The 16,082-nt window shown below is 40.2% G+C and overlaps 1 long non-coding RNA gene across 1 annotated transcript; it reads right to left on the reverse strand.

Annotated features, from left to right (window-relative positions):
• Window positions 1-2,898: 2,898 nt before the first annotated feature.
• Window positions 2,899-15,919, reverse strand: LOC121847487. Its single transcript, XR_006084351.1, has 3 exons — window positions 15,735-15,919; window positions 15,386-15,478; window positions 2,899-3,033 (listed from the first exon to the last, which is right to left on the reverse strand). It is a non-coding gene; the product is annotated as an uncharacterized LOC121847487 (long non-coding RNA).
• Window positions 15,920-16,082: the final 163 nt, after the last annotated feature.

Raw genomic sequence — 16,082 nt, forward strand, 5'->3', positions numbered from 1 at the left:
TACTAGTCCAACGCTCTAACCACTAGGCTACCCTACATGATTATCAATCTATCCAAACGCTGGGCCCCACATTGCCAATGATAGTTGGCAAACACCAACATTAAAATGGATGCAACATTTAATGTAGATGAAATGGGGGGGGAATTCATGGGTGTACAGTATGTTTCCCTTCCAAGCCTCAGTATAGATCATTACCACCAAACGGAAAGAGGTTTTGAACAGTGATGGGAGTTCAAGTGTGTTGGTCGGTTTTTAGGCATGTTTTTTGTCCCGCGCCATGGGGTCCCCCGAGTAGAGCAGAGGAGGGAAGGGGAATGACAAAAAAACAGGAGTAAACAAACCAACAAACAAAGGAACTAGGAGCTGAACAGAGTGGGGTAATTAGGACAGAACCTCAGCTGCCAGAAGGAGCTGAACAGAGTAGGAGGATTAGGACAGATCCTCAGCAGTCAAAAGGAGCTGAACCGAGTAGGAGGATTAGGACAGATCCTCAGCAGTCAGAAGGAGCTGAACAGAGTCGGGGGATTAGGACAGATCCTCTTCTGTCAGAAGGAGCTGAACACAGTGGGGGGATTAGGACAGATCCTCTTCTGTCAGAAGGAGCTGAACAGAGTAGGAGGATTAGGACAGATCCTCAGCGGTCAGAAGGAGATGAAAAGAGTGGGGAAATTAGGACAGATCCTTGGAATAAAGTCCAACTGTATGCAATTTTAGTGTCATTTGATCTCAGAATATATACACCTGTTCCGAAAGGCCCCAGAGTCTGCAACACCACTAAGCAGGGGGCACCTCCAAGCAAGCGGCACCAGGAAGACCAAGTAGTTCTCCAAACAGGTCAGAGACAAAGTTGTGGAGAAGTACAGATCAGGGTTGGGTTATAAAAAAATATCAGAAACTTTGAACATCCCATGGAGCACCATTAAAACCATTATTAAAAAATTGAAAGAATATGGCACCACAACAAACCTGCCAAGAGAGGGCCGCCCACCAAAACTTATGGACCAGGCAAGGAGGGCATGTTGCTTTTTGGCCATCAAGGAAAACGCTATGTCTGGTGCAAACCCAACACCTCCCATCACCCCAAGAACACCATCACCACAGTGAAGCATGGTGGTGGCACCATCATGCAGTGGGGATGTTTTTCATCGGCAGGGACTGGGAAACTGGTCAGAATTGAAGGAATAATGGATGGTGCTAAATACAGGGAAATTCTTGTGGGAAACTTGTTTCAGTCTTCCAGAGATTTGAGACTGGGACGGTGATTCACCTTCCAACAGGACAATGACCCTAATTATACTGCTGAAGCAACACTTGAGTGGTTTAAGGGGAAACATTTAAATGACTTGGAATAGCCTAGTCATAGCCCAGACCTCAATCCAATTGAGAATCTGTGGTATGACTTAAAGATTTCTGTACACCAGCGGAACCCATCCAACTTGAAGGAGCTGGAGCAGTTTTGCCTTGAAGAATGGGCAAGAATCCCAGTGGCTAGATGTGCCAAGCTTATAGAGACAAACCCCAAGAGACTTGCAGCTGTAATTGCTGCAAAAGGTGGCTCTACAAAGTATTGACTTTGGTGGGGTGAATAGTTATGCATACTGTTTTCTGTTTTTTGTTGTTGTTATTTCTTGTTTGTTTCACAGTAAAAAATAGTTTGCATCTTCAAAGTGGTAGGCATGTTGTGTAAATCAAATTATACAACCCCACCCAAATATATTTAAATTCCAGATTGTAAGGCAACAAAATAGGAAAAATGCCAAGGGGGGTGAATACTTTCGCTGCAATGGAAACAACTGCTTCAAGGTCTCAGAGCAAGTGACGTCACCGATTGAAACGCTATTAGTGCGCACCACCGCTAACTAGCTAGCCATTTCCCACCGGTTACACTGCAACACCATATAACCTCAGATATGCCAAGTTCTCCAATTTGAAAAAGGGAAAGGCATCCTCATGTTTTCAACATGACAAATAAGGATTAATCATAACTCAATCCCAAATGAGGATGAATCAAAAATCAATCCCAAATGAGGATGAATCATAAATCAATCCAAGATTAGGATGAATCATAAATCAATCCCAAATATGAACAGAAATACTGAGGCAGAGATTGAGAGAGGCTGTCAATATTTTACACAAACACCTGAGAACAGTCAACTTTCTAAAAGATTCCTTCATATCATCTGACACCAGCACACAATCAATACAAATATTGTGCCATTTTTTTGTGTGACAGAGAGGACGATGGTAACTTTATATTACTGTAAGTTGAGCAGTAATAAGAGACAGAATTTACCTAATTGGAGATGAATGCACAGTCTTCATTCAGTAAATAATGATTGCGTTGGTTGTAATCAGTGCTTAATTTGTCAATTATTAGGCGGCCCAATGAATCAATTCTTAGAATGTCAGAATAGAATGCACATTTTCACTTTACGTTGTTTAGTGGGCAGCTGAATTACAGAGGAGGCAACTTGAATTAACTGATTGATTTTATTCTAATTGTTAATTTGCAAACAGTGAAAATGATTTTGTATGCCACGGGGTACCGAATCCTGGCAAATGGCTTCCAAAAGTGAGAGGCGCCACAGGATCCTGTTCAAATTAAGCACTGGGTGTAATGATCTATCCTCCATAAACTCAACTGCCTCCTAGACCTACATAGAGCTTGACACTTCAAAATAACATTTTAAAATAGACAAGGCTTTGGTGCCACCGAGTGGCATTAAAATGCATTACAACAATGTTACTGAAATCACTCTCCTCAAGTTTTGAAAACTCTGTGATAGTAGTGTGTACTGTGTCTGCAACTGCCAGTTCAAAAGCTTAACCGTTCCATCAACAGGCTACAACCTGGAACCTCTTTAGGTGTTGACAGCAGTAAGGTGTCTCCAGTACCTTGCTGCTGATGTCCTGCTTCTGTGATGTGAGCTTGCATAGGGTCTCGTCCAGCTGGGAGCTCAGGGAGCCCTTCTCTCTGTTCCCCCTGGCCAGTTGACTGACCAGCTCTGCTACCCTCTGGGACAAGCTGGCCACCTGTGAGTGGAGACACAAACAAATTTATCCAACTGAAATCCTACTGTCTTGAAGAACACTCCATCAATTTTAAATGGGTGTAATTGCATAGTTATTCTACTAGGTATGTGGAGACATATATGGTGGAAAATATGATAACTCTGGCCTCTGGGATCTGAGGTCAATAATAATTTATTCAGAGGAATAAAAGTAACTTTGTTTTACATATACATTTTACATACAGTACATGGTACTTGTTTGACAAAGTAGTTACATATCAAATATAGTTTTTAAATAATCTAACATTGCATCTTCAAAATGTTCTATTCTTGGTGCTATTGGAATATGGCCATGAGTTGGTCTCTAGGCTATAATGTTACCCAAACCCAGTGGTGACGCATCATTCAGGGCAAGTGTCGCATATCAGTTTGCAAACAATGTAAAAAATGTAATATTGAGTTAATAAAGCACACACAAACATGGTCTCTTTTTTGCTTTCTTGAGTAAGGCAGCACAAAAATGCAGGTGTTTCAGCCTAGATCAGTGCTTTCTGTGGTGGTGGGGCAGCCAGCTGAAATACAGAGCGTAGGGGTTGGTAATTTTCTTTAGTTGCGCCGTGATTGGCTCAGTGTTCTGTCACTCATGGGGACTCTATGTCACCGCAAAATCTACCCACAGAGCTCGAAAACTCAAACTCATGGATGCTGCCATAGAGTAAATGAAATGTTTAAAAATATATACAGTATATTTAACCCCTCCACCACCCCTCTTCGGAGGACAAATATCTAATATTTTACAGCTTTTTTGCTAAATATACATACATTTTACATATCCATTTTACATACATGGTAATTTTATATAAAGCAGTCACATAACAATAATACATTACCAAACATAAGATTTTTAATACCACCCCTCAGCCCATCCCACCTATCACGAAGACCACCCTTATATTTTTCAATTGTGCTGTGATGTTTTACAACATTTCTGAACCTTTCTAATCGTATATATTTTAAACAGATTGTGAGCTAAAGATGAAAACCTTTCCTATGAGTATTATTATATTATTTATTGACTGACTGACTATGGCTTTCCAAATCGCCCAACAGTGCTATTTGTAAGGTTAATTTTAAGTGCATGTTGTGATTTTTTAACCATCCATGAACCTGTGACTAGAAACAAGCTACATAGGGGCAATACCAGAATAAATTATCTGTTGATTCTGTCTCTTCGCGGCAAAATCTACAGAGCTGAGATTGTTGTATGCACCATATATATAGCATTCTGTTGGTGGCAATAATTTTATATAATAATTTAAATTGAAAACACTAAGTGTTGAATCAAGTGTCATTTTTTGTACCAGTGTCACGACTCGGCTCCCCTTCCTGTTCGGTTGGCGCTCGGTGGTCGTCGTCACCGGCCTACTAGCTGCCACTGATCCCTTTCCCCCTTTCTGTTTAGTGGTTTCACCTGTTTTGTGTTTAGGCTGATTAGTCGGGCTATGTTAACCAGTAGGCCCGCCTGCTTTTGTGCGTGATTGTTTGTGTGACTAGTGTGCACGTCTGAGTGTGTGTTTCCCATTTTGTGGGTTTTTGCTGGACTGTTTAAGTCCCCATGTTTGGGGCATTTGTTTTGTGTGCGCCCTGTGTTTCGTGGGGTGGCTTATGTTCGCCGTTTGTGCATTAAATAGCACTACCCTGAACTATCTGCTTCCTGTGCTTGACTTCGCACCCAGATTGTTACAACCAGATCATAAACCATATGCTATGGAATTGGTACATTGAAAATCTCCTACCATTTATTTTGCAACCTGTATGGCAGTTTTTGTCCTGAGATGAAACTGGTATATTTTTCTATTTGAGCCAGTTCCTTTCAGCCAATTTGTTTCTTTAATATATGGCAGGCAAACAAGTTCATTACCTTCTCCCTTTTCCACTTGCCTCCTCCATTTTTGTGGTAGTGCTGCAATCAGTTGGTTGTAAATTTGGATTGAGCAGATAGTCCCATATATTTTCGATAACTGTGACATAACTCCTCCATTTCTATTCATAATATCCTTAATTATATAATACAATAAAACAAATCTATAAAGAATGTTTTTCAGTATCTTTCAGTTTAACCATTACATTTGTTGTAATATTTGTTCTATCTTTTCTGGAGGATAAAACTGAAATTGTAACCAACTTTGAATGGCTTGTATAAGAAAGGGTGATACATTACATTTTGTTTAAAGTTAAATTAGTCGGAAATGATAAGTTGGAATCTGTATAAAGGCAAAAAGGCAATTTTTGAACAAAGGATGAGCCTTACTTAATAATCTACTGGAAAACCATTTGGGGTTTAAGTATATCTTATGTATGAGTGAAGCTTTTAGTGAGAGGCTTAAAGCTTTAACATTTAAGAATTTTAGCCCCTCAAACCCATATTCCTTATATAAATTGGTTTAATATTGTCTGGCTTAGCATTCCAAATAAAATTAAATATATTTTCCTCATATGATTTAAAAAACGAGTCATCTGGAGTAGGCTGTGCCATTATTAAGTCAGTAAACTGTGATAGGACCAAAGAGTTAATCAATGTGATTGCTCCATAAATACATAAGTATTTACCTCTCCATGGTTGCAGAATCTTATCTATTTTAGCTAACTTTCTATTGAAATTAATTGTGGTGAGTTAATTTATATATTTTTAGATGTGAATATGTAAATATGTCTATTTCACCATCCACCCATTTTATTAAGGTAGTATAAACACAATTTTTTTAACGACCCAATATGTAACATGGTACACTTGTCATAATTAGCTTTTAATCCAGAGAGGCTAGACACGTGATCAAGATCTTCAATGAGACTGTGCAGGGATCCAGATTGCAGACTTAAGAAAAAACTAGAGTCATCAGCAAACATTTACATTTTAATCATATCTATCATATTTTGTTTATATCCCCTGGATTTCTAACCCCTTAATGTTCTTGTTTGATCTAATTTTAACAGCTAGCATTTCAATGGCCATGATACATAGATATGGAGACAACGGACAGCTTTGTTTTACTCCTCTTCAAAGCGCAAAACTTTCTGAGAAGTAACCATTCCTTACTATTTTACATCTGGGGTTGCATCTGGGTTACACAACTTTAACCCATTGTATAAGAGATTCACCAAAATTAAAAGAATCCAGGCATTTATATATATATTCTAGTCGTACTTTATCAAACATCTTTTCAAAATCTGCTATGAAAACCAGGCCTGGTATCTCCAATGTTTCAAAATGTTCAATTGTTTCAAGTAACTGTCATATATTATCTCAAATATATCGTCCATGTCAAATACCTGTCTGAGCAGGATGAACAATATCTGGTAAAACCCTTTTTATTCTATGTGCTATGTGCTATGCATTTCGCCAGACTTTTCACATCATTGAAGTGTTAGAGGCCTCCAGTTTTTTAAATGGACTGGAACTTTGTTTTAGTAGTAATGAAATCAGACCTTCTTGTTGAGTACCTGAAGGTCTACCATTTGTATAAGAGTAATTAAAACATGCTAATAATAGATCTTCGAGTACATCAAAAAAGGTCTGATATGCCTCTACTGGTATACCATCAAGCCCCTGTTGTTTTTCCTATTGCCTCAAAAAGTTCCTCTTCTATAAGTTGGCCTTCACACAGGTATTTCTGTCAATTTGATAATTTTACATAATTATTATTATTAGAAAAGAAATCCTTACAGTTAACATCATTCAGTGGAGGAGGAGACTGGAAATAAAACATGCTTAAAATAGTTTGCGTCCTCTTTCAAAATATAATTTGTTGAATCATGGATAACTCCATCATTTGTAACGAGTTTCTGTCAAATCTTTTTGGTAGAATTTCTATTGAATATTCAAGTAAATGTTTGTGCATTTTTTAAAACCATTTTCCGTACAATTTGCTTTATTTTTGTAATACATTACACTTGATCATTCTTGAATAAGCACCTCCAATTCTTTTTGTTTTTCCTCTAACCTATTACCATCTACTTGGTCTGTTACTTCCTCTATTTCCTTTCTAAGTCTAATCTCTTTTGACCTAAACTGCTTTTGTTTTAACGATGAGTATTGTATTGAATGGCCTCTAAAAGTACATTTAAAAGTGTCCCATACAATAAGGGGATCTGCTGTACCTGTGTTGTACAAGAAAAGTAAATTATGAGTTATTTTGTAAAGAACAAATTGTCATCCAATAGGCTTGTTGGAAATGGGGTCCCTTTCTCCCCTTAGAACGTAGCCTACTGTCCTGACTCGGTGGTGCACATGTAGCCTTTAGCCTGTTTTAGAGAAGTCTCATCTTCAAATACCTGCCCCCATTGTAAGATCTTTCGTTGTCTGCTTATGTGCCCCTGTTAATTTAGCCTACTGTTCAGACTTGATTGTGCACATATAGCCTATTGCCAGTTTTAGATAAATGTAATCATTGAATATTGTAACAGTTTTCATTGCCTGGCCCTATTGTAACTTTCATTGCCTGCCTATCTGCCCCTATTGTAACCTTCATTGCCTGCTTACCTGCCCCTATTGTAACCTTCATTGCCTTCTTACCTGCCCCTATTGTAACCTTCATTGCCTGCTTACCTGCCCCTATTGTAACTTTCATTGCCTGCTTACCTGCCCCTATTGTAACCTTCATTGCCTGCTTACCTGCGCCGATTGTAACCTTCATTGCCTGCTTACCTGCCCCTATTGTAACCTTCATTGCCTGCTTACCTGCCCCTATTGTAACTTTCATTGCCTGCTTACCTGCCCCTATTGTAACCTTCATTGCCTTCTTACCTGCCCCTATTGTAACCTTCATTGCCTGCTTACCTGCTCCTATTGTAACTTTCATTGCCTGCTTACCTGCCCCTACTGTAACCTTCATTGCCTGCTTACCTGCGCCGATTGTAACCTTCATTGCCTGCTTACCTGCCCCTATTGTAACTTTCATTGCCTGCTTACCTGCCCCTATTGTAACTTTCATTGCCTGCTTATGCTTATCTGCCCCCTTGGTGTACAGGGAGAATACTGTAAGAACGGCCCATGTACTGAATTATGTCACAGTCTATTTCATAAGTGTTGAACAAATAGGCAGCATTTAGGCTACATCGGTCTCAGCTAGCTCATGTCTTAATCTACATTTACCGCTTATCGTCATAGTTTGTACATCTGCATTGTTATAATACTTATGTAGGTATATCTCATTAGTATCTTATTAATAATTATAGAAAATGTTAGAATGATGCATAAAAAACAAATCTCTGCTCTGGAGCTTTTCTCCATGAAGAGGGTGGTAAATGAAAGTTACAGACCCAACATTATATTATAGTATCCCCTCCTCGTAACCATGTTTGCCAGTGACAGTCTCTTCCAATATTTTTGTTCATCAAAAGGTTCAGTAATAGACCCATGCAATTCCAGTTCATATTGCGAGGGTTGTTTTGTTTGCGCAATGTGATTTCAGTGCGTCTGTATATTGTCTATAAAAGTTGATCCTCGTGTTTGTATAGTCTTTCCTTTTTAGACCACATAGGCCTAACAAAACACTTCTAATGGTAGGCTAACCGCTGAGTTTGGATCACGCTCTCTCTTTCTCTCTCTGTGGTGACTTAAAGAAGAGTAAAGTTAAGGCCTCAACATTTTGCTGAATTTATCTGAACTAATATCTATCTGAATTTTAGTCGGTGTCCATTTCGAAATTGCTGAATGAACAGGCCTACCTCATTGCAACTCGTTTGCTTGCACTTGCTTATACTTAAGACCTAAGTGTTAAATATATAAGAACAAACATTGTGAATTTACTGAACATAAATGCAATAATGTTTGCGTATGGTTGAAAAGTCAAAACTCATGTCGATATTCATTATTATTGAAGGAGAATGCGGTTCTTATCAGGTTATATAAATCCACAAGGACTCAGAAACCAATAGAAACCAAGTCAGCCATAAACTCCACTCTCGGGACAGCTTTATGTAGACCCTAAAAGTATGTGGGCACTGTTTGTCACCGTTATAGTGCATTTAAAGTATTGTTTAAAGTTGTGAGGTGTCTTCGCTGGCATGCATCTAAAAAAACGTAGTTTGCCCCACCAAGATTGACATGCTAAAATAGCATCTGCACAAAGCATAAACCTGGGACGGCCCAAAATGACTACATTCTCAGAATATCAGGCACGTTTTTACATTACGTTGTTTAGGGGGCAGGTGAATTAGAGGCAACTTGAATGAACTGATTTGATTAGAATTGTTTTATTCTGTATTACTCTTTTCAGTTTGTCATTTAAGTCATTATTATAATCCATCCTCAGTTTTCTCCCATCACAGGCATTGAACTCTGTAACTGTTTTAAACTCACCAATGGCCTCATAGTAACATCCCTGATCAGTTTCATTCCTGTCCTGCAGCTCAGTTCAGATGGATATTTGATGTGTCTGGATGGTTTGATACATCATCCACAGTATCATTATTAACTTGACCAGGCTTAAAGAGATATTCAATGTCTGCTTAGTTATTGTTACCCATCTATCAATCACTGCCCTTCTTTATGAGGCTTTCCAAAAGCTCCCTGGTCTTTGTAGTTGAATCTGTTTGAAATGCAATACTTGACTGAGGGACCTTACATATGTTTTACCTATGGGGGACAGAGGAAGGGTTAGTTAAGAAAAAATCAATGTCAATCCCTATTATTCACACAGAGTTAGTCCATGTAAATTATTATGTGATTTGTTATGCCAAATTTGACTCCTGAACTAATTTAGGCTTTCCTAAACAAAGGGGCAGAATGTATGTACGCAATGTATATTACGCACTATATTTTAGTTATTTAATTTCTACTTATCTTAAAAAATATATATATAAAAAACTCACTTTAACATTACAGAGTATTTTGTGCAGATAGATAACAATGAAACTAATTTTAATCCCACTTTGTAGAAGAAATCCAAGGGTATGAATACTTTTGCAAGGCACTGTATTCTATCAGGTACAGGGGGGTCCATTAAAGTGTGTGGTTGAGGAGCCGGACCAGTAGATGTTGCTGTTGCTCAGTAATTAGTGAGTGGTTGTTTGACACCCTGGTCTTTTCCAGGTTGGCCTCCTCAGCCAGTTTGACCTGCTGGTAGGCACCCTCTGCTGGGCCTCCCTCCGAGCAAAGCACACTCATCAGCTCATCGTGCTTTATGTGGGACACACACACACTTTTCAATGTGGGCAAATGTTTTCTAACAATGTCACTTGTAGACATGCCATGCCCTGTCAAAGCCAGATGTATCATTTGTGATTGAGATGGAGACTAAATTCTTGACAACCTTGCTAAAGGGGGGGGATGAACATTGATTGCATTATGTCAGATGCAAACTGGATTGATTGAGATGACATCTCAATTTGAACATCCTTCCCTTGACATAGCTCAGAGAATAAAGTGTGATCAATGGCAAAACCTTAGGTGTCAATGGGCAGGAAAAATGTCCCTTGCTTGGTAGTTTGCTGTTATGAGATGGAAGAAACCTTGAAGGAACCCAACTACTCTGATCAATAAAGAACAAAAGATCAGGAAACAAATGCATGATCACACTGACTTGGTGACTCTCTGGATGGCCTGGACTTTGGAGCGTGTCTCTGCCTGCACTACCTCATTCTGGGCACACTGGCACACTTCAGACAGAGGCAGCCTATGCACCCCCTAAAGTCACAGATGACCTTTCACCTCCTCACACTCATTCTGACTGCTGGCCAGGTCTTTCCTAAATGGAATGATCAAAACAACATAAACAGGATGTACGAAAAGAGGATGATGAAAAATGAAATCCTGATTAATCAGATTTGCAAGATCTCTCTGCATTAATGCTGATCTCTAAAGTCATACAGTTCACTTGCTTCAGTGACCTTACTTGAGCCTCCAGTGTCCCTGTCTGGGCTAGATAGAGGGATTTGAGCTGCTCCTGAGGCCAAGTTGAAAATGTGATGTTAGATGTTAATATGGAAGGAGAGAGCTGACAGTATGGAAGGAGAGACGTGACAATATGGAAGGAGAGAGGTGGCAGTATGGAAGGAGATAGGTGACAGTATGGAAGGAGATAGGTGACAGTATGGAAGGAGAGAGGAGGCAGTATGGAAGGAGAGAGTTGACAGTATGGAAGGAGGTGACAATATGGAAGGAGAGAGGTGGCAGTATGGAAGGAGATAGGTGACAGTATGGAAGGAGAGTTGACAGTATGGAAGGAGAGTTGACAGTATGGAAGGAGAGAGGTGGCAGTATGGAAGGAGAGAGTTGACAGTATGGAAGGAGAGAGTTGACAGTATGGAAGGAGAGAGGTGGCAGTATGGAAGGAGAGAGTTGACAGTATGGAAGGAGAGAGTTGACAGTATGGAAGGAGAGAGGTGGCAGTATGGAAGTGTAAAGGATGTGAAACGGCTAGCTAGTTAGCGGCGGTGCACGCTAAATAGTGTTTCAATCGGTGACGTCACTTGCCCTGAGACCTTGAAGTAGTGGTTGTTGATGTGTGCAGAGGGTCCCTGGTTCGCGCCCGGGTAGGGGCGAGGGGACGGTCTGAAGCTATACTGTTACAGAAGGAGAGAGGTGACAATAGTGATACAGGCCCACCAGTTCTTTCTTCCACTTCTGTTCCTCTGCTATATATAAAATGCTTCAGAAAGTACTGAGAAACAGAGCAGAAACAGCTATTATAGAGTTGCAGGCCAGAGCAGAAACAGCTATTATAGAGTTGCAGGTCAGAGCAGAAGCAGCTATTATAGAGTTGCAGGCCAGAGCAGAAAGAGCTATTATAGAGTTGCAGCCCAGAGCAGAAACAGCTATTATAGAGTTGCAGGCCAGAGCAGAAACAGCTATTATAGAGTTGCAGCCCAGAGCAGAAACAGCTATTATAGAGTTGCAGTTCAGAGCTGAAACAGCTATTATAGAGTTGCAGTTCAGAGCAGAAACAGCTATTTTTGGAGTACCACAAGAAAATCCTTTCCAGTCCAATAGAAAACTAGATGCTATTGCCTTTGCCTCCTTGTTAGCCCACAGAAGGATTTTATTGAATTGGAAATCTGTCAACCCTCCCTTAACCTCTCTTTGGCTCAAAGATTTTATGCTATTCCTAAAGTTCGCAAAAATTAAGTATACCATTTGAGGGTCAACCAACATTGTATTCCACCTGGGACCAGATAGTATCCTATTTTGACCAGCTCCAAAAACGTCCAAAGACACAGGTACAAACAACAGATACACAGTCACAAACAACAGATACAGTGCATTCAGAAAGTATTCAGACCCCTTGACTTTTCCACATTTTGTTACGTTACAGCATTATTCTAAAATTGATTAAATAGTTGTTTATTCCTCATCAATCTACAGCACTATACCAGATGAAGAAGCAAAAAGAGGATTTTAGATTTTTTTGCAAATGTATAAAAAATAAAGAACTGAAATATCGTATTGACATAAGTATTCAGACCCTTTGTTATGAGACTCATAACTCAAATTGAGCTCAGGTACATCCTGTTTTCATTGATCAACCTTGAGATGTTTCTATAACTTGGAGTTCACCTGTGGTACACATAAGGTCCAGCAGTTGACAGTGCATATCAAAGCAAAAACCAAGCCATGAGGTTGAATGAATTGTCCATAGCTCCAAGACAGGATTTTGTTGAGGAACGGACCTGGGGAAGGGTACCAAAACATTTCTGCAGCATTGAAGATCTCCAAGAACACAGTAGCCTCCATCATTCTTAAATGGAAGAAGTTTGGAACCACCAAGACTCTTCCTAGAACTAGCAGCCAGGCCAAACTGAGCAATCGGGGGAGAAGGGCCTTGGTCAGGGAGGTGACCAAGAACCCAATGGTCACTCTAACAGAACTCCAGCATTTCTCTGTTGAAGATTTCCTCTGGCAAAGGTTCACCTTCCAACAGGACAACGACCCTAAGTACACAGCCAAGACAACGCAGGAGTGGCTTCGGGACAAGTCTCTGAATGTCCTTGAGAGGCTCAGCCAGAGCCCGGACTTGAACCCGATCAAACATCTCTGGAGAGATCTGAAAATAGCTGTGCAGCGACGCTCCCCATTCAACCTGACAGAGCTTGAAAGGATATGCAGAGAAGAATGGGAGAAACTCCCCAAATACAGGTGTGCCAAGCTTGTAGCGTCATACCAAAGAAGACTTGAGGCTGTAAACGCTGCCAAAGGTGCTTCAACAAAGTACTGAGTAAAGGGTCTGAATACTTATGTAAATGTAATATTTCCGTTTTTTATTATTATTTTTTTTATTTGCAAAAATGTCTAAAAACCTGTTTTTGCTTTGTCATTATAGGGTATTGTCTGTAGATTTGTGAGGGGGAAAAACAATTAAATCAATTTCATAATAAGGCTGTAACGTAACAAAATGAATGCACTGTACACAGTCACAAACAGATAGTCACAAACAACAGATACAGTCACAAACAACAAGAAATACAGACCTACAAACAACTGTGCTTTCTTAGGACAATAGGCAACGGTAGAAACTGCATGGATTATAAACATCCAAAAAGATGAAAATCCACCACTGTAATTCATTACATGACATGAATATCCATTGGTGAACAAATTGCTTAAGAAGAACTTTCATGAGACTCAGTGGTAACGAGACTCTGAGGTGGGCTCATCAGACAGACCTTACTGAACTTGACCTCAGCCTCCAGGTGTTTGATGTACTGACTGGTTGTGCAGAATGTGGACCAGGTCTTGAACGGCAGGCATGCTAGAGCTCAGAATTATCTTGACAACTCTGGTCAAATGGATTACAGATTGTCTGTGTCAGTCATGAACAAATTCACAATGGGACAATAACAGTGCTGCACCCACCGAAAGTGGGGGAAAACCTAGTTAGTCTGCTACACCACCAGTGTCTAAACTCAATAATGCAATCATGATGTGATAACATTTCCAATAGGGTTTTTGGTGATCAATAAATATATTGCCCTAGGCTGATAAAGTGAAAGGACATCTAGACATCTGCGTTGTGTTAATTGTCTTAAGTCTTATCATAGATGCTTACGCAGTCTTGAAGATAGTACCTTTGGAAAATATTTTTTCTTTGAAGGAAAAGTTTCTCTTTTTGTTTATTTTGCAGGAGTGATCACAGTTGATTGACTGAAACACAACATCATTAATTAGTATATGTACCTTTACAAATAAAGGTAAAAGGTTGATTGTGACACTAATCCTACTTCTGACACCAATGTAATTGTAATGAAACAGGCAGGGAGCAGATCTCGAACCCTCAACCTTCTAGCCCGAAGTCCAGCGTGCTATCGACTGTGCCCCAAAAGCATGCTCAAGCGGCAGAGTCGATATCCTCGTTTATAAACCCAGGGTCGTTATACTACTCCCTCCTTTCAGAGCGCATCCTCGCGCTAGCTAGCGACTCCACGTCTTATATGAACGCGCTCACCGGCCAAGCACCTACACTGTCGTGGATGCAAGGTCCGATCACTTCTGACACCAATGTAATGAAACAGCAGGGAGCAGCCCGAAGTCGAGCGCGCTATCGACTGTGCCGCAAAAGCATGCTCGAGCGGTAGAGTCGATATCCGCGCATATAAACCCAGGGTCGGTACACTAGCTACAAAACAACCAAGGATATGTATAATGAAGTGAGCATGTCATTCTGGAAAATCAGTGCTGATGGACGATTCCACGCCAGCATGGCCAGAAAATATTTTTGGTATCTCAGATTGTTCTGGTAATTCTCATATACAAACATTGGCAGATAAAGCTAACATAAAAACTTCTGCAAATAAAGCACACTATTTGGAGAATATTGACACCAAGGTTTTGTTTTTATCGTGTATGGTTCACAGATCAATGGGTTGTACAGGAAGCATGTATAGGTCTAAATGGGGCCTAAGATGGCCACTTTATTTATGATTTTCGAAAAAATTCTGTTACAGATGTAAAAAGCATATCAAAAACCGTTCCTCCCAGTGAAGCTTCTCTGTGAGAATTGCTAGAACAATTGGAGATACAAAAATAGTTTGGGTCTATCCTGGCATGGAATCACCCTGATCCATAATGCTTTGTGTCTTTTACAGGGTTCTCCAATTCCAGTCCAGGAGAGCTGCAAGAGGGGTGCAGGTTTTTGCTCCAGCCCATCCCTTACACATCTGATTAAAGTATTCAGCTCAGCATAGTCCTGAGTCTGGAGTATGAGAGTCCTCAATCTGGACTATGATAAGTTACATTAGCTAGGTGTGTTTACTGCAGGGCTGGAATGAAAGCCTGCACACCCAGTAGCTTTCCAGGACTGGGGTTGGAGACCCCTGGTCTATGGTACTGAAGTGATGACATTGATCACAGGCAGTGAGTGGGGTTGTGGCTAAAGTACCAGCTTCACTCTGTTGCCTTCGGTTCATGAGTCCTCTCCAGTCGTGCTGCCTTCTGCTGCGGTTGGCTCTCTTTCGTCATGTTGAAAGGTTTACTGTGTAACAGATATGACTGTGTATTTGCACAGCTCAATAACAAACTAATTACATTGTATCTATATTTTGAAGAGACAGGCTAGAGAGTACATTTGGGGATGTTTTCTCCAGCTCTTGCAACACCTTAAGTAGCTAGGCCTATGGCTAATGTCAACCACAAATACAACAAAAAGACCAGCTAGCTAACGTTAGTTATAGCCCAAAATGTTATGGCTAAACTCAACCCTCATCTTTAGCTAGCTAGCCTAACGTTACCTCTTCAGTTTAGTTTGATACGCTCCCAACTCTTCTTTCTCCTAGGCTCAACAGAATCGAACTGTGGCTTCATGGATAACGTGTGAACGTATCTATATGTGTGTCCTTGATGTATTTAGTTACACATACAAAATAAGTCAGACCAAAAACGTTGCTACCGTGTAGATATCAGCAGAGTTGATGCATGTCTGGCTTCAATTCAGCTGTGAACCGTTGAATCAAGCAGCTTTCCAAATACCTCCCTGAACCAAGCAAAGGGCCTTGGAACTTGTAGTTTTAGGTGATGCTCAACTTTTGTTGAACTGTTTAAAATAAAAACTACAACCCCAATATCGCGTTGGTAGGCCT

This window comes from Oncorhynchus tshawytscha, linkage group LG01 (assembly GCF_018296145.1).
Source record: "Oncorhynchus tshawytscha isolate Ot180627B linkage group LG01, Otsh_v2.0, whole genome shotgun sequence".
Taxonomy (NCBI): Eukaryota; Metazoa; Chordata; class Actinopteri; order Salmoniformes; family Salmonidae; genus Oncorhynchus; species Oncorhynchus tshawytscha.